The sequence below is a fragment of the Erpetoichthys calabaricus genome, chromosome 2 (assembly GCF_900747795.2).
Source record: "Erpetoichthys calabaricus chromosome 2, fErpCal1.3, whole genome shotgun sequence".
NCBI classification, from domain to species: Eukaryota; Metazoa; Chordata; class Cladistia; order Polypteriformes; family Polypteridae; genus Erpetoichthys; species Erpetoichthys calabaricus.
In genome coordinates, this window is record NC_041395.2 from 156,200,849 (window position 1) to 156,208,076 (window position 7,228).

Here is a 7,228-nt window from a genome sequence, read left to right on the forward strand (position 1 = left end):
ATCCTAAGTATTTAAACTCATCCACCTTCTCCAACTCTACTCCTTGCATCCTCACCATTCCACTGACCTCCCTCTCATTTACACATGTATTCTGTCTTGTTCTTACTGACCTTTATTCCTCTCCTCTCTTGAGCATATATCCACCTCTCCAGGGTCTCCTCAACCTGCTCCCTACTATTGCTACAGATCACAATGTCATCAGCAAACTTCATAGTCCATGGGGACTCCTGTCTTATCTCGTCTGTCAACCTGCCCATCTCCATTGCAAATAAGAAAGGGCTTAGAGCTGATCCCTGATGTAATCCCACCTCCACTTCCTACATTGGTTCCATATTCTGAGTGAGTGAAACACAATCGGGTTATTAGTATATTGGCGATGACTTTTACTTATTGGGGTACAAAGCAAGTGTTTAAAATACAGTAATGCCATTGTCTGCATAGGTCCAGGGTCAAAAAACTTGGAGCAACCAAAAAAAGCATCAAGAATAGATGAAAATCAAAGCAAGAACTGAAAATTTGTCAAATATGCCAAGCAAGTCAGAAATATCAGAAATCAATATTGATGTATTCCTACAAATGAAGGCACTGTAATAAAGGTGACAAAGAATAAGAAAATAGAAATAAAATGTTAGCAACAATCTGAAACAAAAGAAAATATAAAACAATTAATCAACAACACTTTCCTTACACTGTGAGAGCTGGCCAATGAAGAGAGTAATGTGAAAGAAAATCAATACTAGAGAAGATTACTGCATATAGCATGGGCTGCAAGACAGTCATCTGTCAGTTTTAGATCAGCTTTAACCTGATTGTACACTGAAGTGGTCCTCAATGAAGCTGGAACTGAAATATTCGTGTTACTTGTTTGAAAAAGGTTTTTTACTCAAAGGTAAAAGACAAAGAACGAGTCTTATAATATGATTAGGTCCAAGAACTGAAAGACATAGCCATTGTCTGTAAAGCAGCCTGCTCTATTGACATCCAGGTCACCAAGAGTCAGATGTGAGTAAATGGATTAGTATTGTATTGTGGGGTGGGGGGTCAAAAACGTTCAGTATATTTCATTGCCAAGTTTTATAGAAAAGCGGGGTTCAGTATATTTCATTGCCAAGTTTATAGAAAAGCTACAGAACATAATTCAGTTGATTAAAAACACTCCTCCTAAGTTATAAAATTTTTAATTTGTAGAATTTTTATTTATTCTGTAATATCATCACTCAGTTGTTTTACATTTTTTTAAACATTCACTCTCACACTAATACATTCTCATGTTTGCTTTACAGTTATTATTTAACAGATTTCCTTCCATTCTTTACGTTTTGGGATTTTGACAACAGAAATCCAATTAAACCATACTTGTCTGGTCAGGTATAATCGCTGTAACTGTTTCAGATATTAAACTTATAAACAGTAGCTGAAAAAAAAAAAAACACTGTCATTATTTCTTGGAAAATGCATGTTCTTTTATGCTATTTTCTGTGATTCTCATTATATGCTCAAATATCTTTTATCCCTAATGGTCGTTTTCAAGTAAGCGCATTTTCAGGCACATTATGGCTTCTGAATCATCCTTCAATAATTTCTACTGATGGCATTTTGCTCCATTTCATTTTCTCACTATCTTTGTGTTGCTGCTTTCCATAAAATAACATGCTGTGCAGCTTCTGAAAGCCCAACTGTACACATTGGGTCCGTTCCAGCCTCTTCAGGGACTTTCATGCCAGCTGCCATAAACCTTACTATTAGAAATCAGGCTGCTATTTTGGAATTAAGCATTTTGTGGCAGATCATACTTAGTAGTAAGTACATGCTGCACATATAAAAACGTGAGCACTTGGATAGTAATAAGTGAATTCAGGTAAATGCCTCCAGTGTCCTTCTCTAGATATATGTATTTGGAGATTTGAAAGTAAAAACATTCTTGAAACTGCTTGCCTATTTAACTAGGACATTCTGATTTAATTTGTGACAGTACATTTAAAAATTAAACAATGAGATCATATAGAACATTTATCTTTATATTTTGTTTTCTGATAACATTTTACGCATATTTCTTTTAACCAAGTATGTACCCATGTCTCTTAATATGTTTAATTATTTTAGGGCTTTACATAATACTTCATACAGAGGTGTGTTTCTGGACTATACCATTTATCTGTATGCTGATTAATGTGTTTGAAATTCTTCATAGTCATTATATATAAATTAACCTAGCCGATCAAAGTAAGCTTTCTGTTAGATTTCTTCAATCTGACATAATGCATTGAACAAGGCACATGTAGGTGTAAACAAAGGAGTTCATATATAACAATGGCTCAAGACCCTTTTTTATTTACTATATATTTTCAGCAACAAGAAAATTTATATTATCAAAGAAGACATTTGCTATCATTATAAAAGTCATGTCTAAGTTAATTAATAAATCTATCATTGTTTGTTTTGTATAGTGCCTTATACATCAAAAGTACATTATACATATAGTAAATCTATCAGGGCCCTTATATGATTAAGAACAGACACAGATTGTGTTTCTGGGGCGAGTCTGCCTTTTTGTTTTCTATTCAGTTTTAGTTTTATTATCAAAGAAAAATAATATTAAGGAAAAATGGAAGCATCTGTATTTTAGCTTAAGATGGCAATGAAAAAAACAAAGCATGTTTATTTTCAATTTAAGTAGAATACCTTTGTGAGGTTCAAATCTCACTGATACTTATTGATACGTCTAACATTTACTCTGGTGCAGTAAAATAGATTTGTTACAATATTATATTTTGTTGCTGGTTGTGCTAAATTAGCATTTTGCATTATTTTATTTCATTTCATTGACAGGTTCACTGTGGAAGATCAATTAATTACTTATTGAACCTTTTCATATATCTATAAGGGTGGAGTCATTGGCAAATAAATAATGAGCAGATATGCCTACTTTGTTTTTATTGATTATGCTACTATACTTATCTCAGTTTAAAACTGATAACTTGTTTTGGTTTGTTTTGTGGATGCAATTACAAGTTTGCTTTGCTAAACTTGAATTAGAACTTGATAGTGGCTTTGTAAGTCAAGCAGTGCACCTTTAGGGTTTGATTTATGTTTTCTCTGTTTTCCTTCCATATTCGTAAAATGTGGATATTAGGTTGACTAGAGACTACTGGGGATTGTGGTGTGTGAATAAGCAAGCCCTGCAATGGAGTGGCACCTCATTCAGTGTCAGTACTTGATTTGTGTTACTGTGGTGTAGCGGGTCCACAGCTCACGTCAAAAAGGCCACTTTTTAAATAAATAATCGCTGTACTCATGGCTTAGTGAGGGGGCGTGGTGTGTGTGTGTGGCCGAGCAGTTCCCGGGGGAATTCATGATGCAGACAGTCCTCGCTTAAGTGCACAGGTGAGGAGTCATCCGCATCCGTAATTGTTCCCAGGAGCTTCTGATTGCCACAGCTGATCCACGTCCCTGAGATAAATAGAAGCGTGAGGCGGTTAGGAAAATGAAGGAGGAAGAAAGGAAATGAACGGAGGTTGCAGAAGAGGGAGGCAGGAAGCAGGGAGAGGATAGCCGGTGTGAGAGAGAGATAGAGAGAGAGCGAGTGAGTGCAGGCAGCTGGACAGTGAGTCCTAGTGGGGTGTTTGGCTGACACCTAGGGCAGTTGATTGTGGTTGCTCCCGCTGAGCATTCAGTGAGGAGCGGGAGTGACCGGAAGAAGGATGGCTCGCCGTGGAAGACAGTGGGAGTCGGGAGGCTTGGGAGGTGGATTCCCCAGCGTGAGCGTCCTGGTCTCTGGGAAACCCAAGTCTCAGTCTGGGGAGAGCAGAACCGAAGCCAGGCATCGGGAAGCCTCCAGACCAGCAGGCAGAGCAGGTCAGCTGCAGCTTGGGTGACTCCCCTGGTGCATTGCCTGGATGGGAGAAGCAGGGGAGTCGCCAGTGATCAGAAGAAGAATGCACCGGGCTTAGTGATTTTAAAAAAGACAGCTTCCAGCCATTGTTTTAACCTTGTTGTTTTATTTAAAGATTTTTTTTTCTAATGGATTTTAACCTCCACGATTTCACCTCTGTTTTTATGGATTTATTTAATGACTTATTTGTGAAGCACTGCACTTTGTTTTTGTTTGTTGATTATCAATAAAAGCTCTTTGCACTTTTTGCACCATCCCCTTGCTATGTTGTGCCTCACTGCTTAGCTCATCAGTAACATTACCGACGGTGTCGGGTTCAGAGCTCCCAGAAGGAAGATGGGAGCATGGAGTGAACCTGCATCATCACAGTTACCATTAAAAACTCACGCTTCACATGACCCTCTAATAGGAAAAGGAAAAGGAAATTCACGACATGAATGAATGGATATTGTCTATAAGACAGTACACCAATACCTTTTTCAAAATGTTGGACTCTTTCTATAGTATTAGCTGGCATATTCAGATTACAGATTTGTATTTATTTAAAACTTAATAGAAAGTACGCTAAAAGCTATAGTGATGTTTTCTTAGCAAATAAGAACTATAGTTTTTTTATGATGTTCTGCAGTATCCTAGATGAACCTGTGTATATTGTGGAACGAGCCCCGGACATAGACAGTTAGACATGGTTAAAAGCACTACCACATGTTTATTTACAGTCTTAATATTTATAGTAATAAGTGCACACAAACCCCAAGGTCCCCAAAAGTCCAGGCCAACACCACACTATGCCTCTTTCTCGTCTGGCCGCCTCCTCGTCTCCTCCAAGACCTCATCTCTCTTGACCTCCCGACTCCAGCCCCCGAATGGAGGAAGGCGTCCCCTTTTATAACCACCCGGATGTGCTCCAGGTGCCTCCCGACAATCTTCCGCCGGCACTCCCCAGTGTGGCGGAAGTGCCGGCTGCTTACCCGGAAGCACTCCTGGTGTCCCCGATCCTCTTCCCCCCAGTACTTCCAGGTGTGGCAGAAGTGCTGAGGTCCGGGGCTTCGTAGGCATCGGGGCGCCCCCTGGCGGTGACCACAGGCCCTTACAGGGCTGAGCTTCAAAGCTCTCTACCCATGGTCCCCAAAGCCACCAGGGCAGTTGCCCCCTCGTGGTCTGGAGGAGGCGTAAGCCCTTCTCCGGACCTCTTGGGCATCCCGGCTGGGTTTTATTGCTTTATTACTTGCTTTTTGTAAATGTGTTAAAACAGGGCACAGGCCTTGCCTGTGGAATGAGAGTGTATGTATGAAACACATCCATATGACAAAATACTAGTAAAGCTGAATGGCTCCTTTTATTGGCTAACTAAAAAGATTACAATATGCAAGCTTTTGAGGCAACTCAGGCCCCTTCTTCAGTTAAGATGTAATCATTACATCTTACATCTTGCCTGAAAAAGGGGCCTGAGTTGCCTCAAAAGATTGCATATTGTAATCTTTTTAGTTAGCCAGTAAAAGGAGTGCTTGACTTCTCACTACATTCATAATGGCTAACATGGTACAACACCCTAGTACTACAAAATGCTACTAAATTTTAAACAGAGAGTGAAAAATATGCTTTGTTCAGTTAATCGTTCTCCTAAAATTTTAAATTGTTAACACCCCAATTTACATTCATGCATTTATTGTTACTGGGCATAAACACTACCAAACAGACGGTAATATACTTGTTTTAATAAAAGTACAGTATATTAAGACTCTAGGGTGAAATAAATGAATGCAAGCTTGTGTGGATGAAGGTTCGAGGCAAACAGCAGGCAGACAGCAGATGTAGAGTAAAAAAGCAATTTCTTTATTCTTGGTGAGCAGAGAGACCACTGCAGCCCCTGTCAGCTTGTGTCACTGACAGTTACCAGCAAATAGGGGGGTGCGTTCCCTTTATAGCAGAGTTGTCTACTTCTTCAGAGTCACGTACAACATGAGATAAGTTACACAATAGTTTGGGGGGGGGGGGGGGGGGGTTCAGTACTATGCCCAAGGGTTACAACATTTTGTTCAAAATAAGTAAAGCAGAAATGGAAGTACCTGTTTGCTGCTGATTAGACAAAACACGCAGATGTTTCTTAACAGATCAACAGTCTTCTTTTTAGAACAGACTAAAAGTCAGCAGTTTTCCGAAAAATGTTGCAAGTTATTCTTTTAGCTTATATGTATTAAACAGAGGCAGTTTAAACAATGGCTTATTGATTATTAGTACATTAATACATACAATGTTATAGCTTAATAATGATTTTTCTTTCTCACTTGCTTCTCACCTGCTGAATTAAATGCCTGCAACCCTAGTGGTTTTTCTGTTGCGTTTCGCCCAAATCCGTTTGGGGAATGTGGCAGTACAGCATGTACAAGATGTTGTTTTCTCAGGGTATTTATTTGCATTTTTGCTGTGATGCAGATGAGCAGCCAGCTGTCACAGACTGCAGAGAAACCTAATCTATGGGATTAGAGAATCTCTTGCATTGAGAACAACAGAAGTCAGGATGGCTTATGGAAATTAAGCACAAAGTTAGACAAAAATAGATCCAGAAACTAAATAAAATAACTAATGTACAGTACACATAAAGGCCCATAAAATAATTAACCTCATTGACATTCAAAAATGAAATGCCTATGGACGAAGCTATGTGTGAACACAAAGCAAACTGCATTAACAATAATAATAATAATAATAATAATAATAATTCATTACATTTAGTGATAACAAACAGAATAACACAAATACATCCTGTGATGGTCTGGGTCAGCTCCATTACCCCTGTTGACTTCAGGAGCCATTTAAACCTGAACCATCAATAATCATGAACCGAGATAAGACAGGCAAATGAGAGGGCACACATGCATCAAGGGGTAGGTGCAAAAAAGTGTCAGGTGCTTTTATTAACATCAATCAAAAAAAGTGTTAAAATTAAAGTGCAGTGCAATTCTTCAATCAAATAAATAAATAAATAAATCAGAAAACTGGTGCAGATCTCTGGAAGTTAAAATATCCCTAATTAATATGTCCATTAAAACGAGGTTAAATCCACAGCAAGGATCTGGTTTTTAAAAATGCACAAGCCCTGGTGTCTCCTTTTAAAAGCCAACATCTCCCCGGCTTACCCTTTTTGGATCCAGCAGCACAAGGAGGCATCCTACTTCTAAGTCCAGGCTGGGGTCCCTGCTTCCATCTGATGCCCGGGGAAGGGAGCTGCACTATGCTTCACTTCTGCAGCTTCCACTGACACTCCACAGCCTCACCTGGATGTCCATTTGAGCAAAGGGTCACTCCAGCTACCTAAAAAACGCTCAGCTGGGG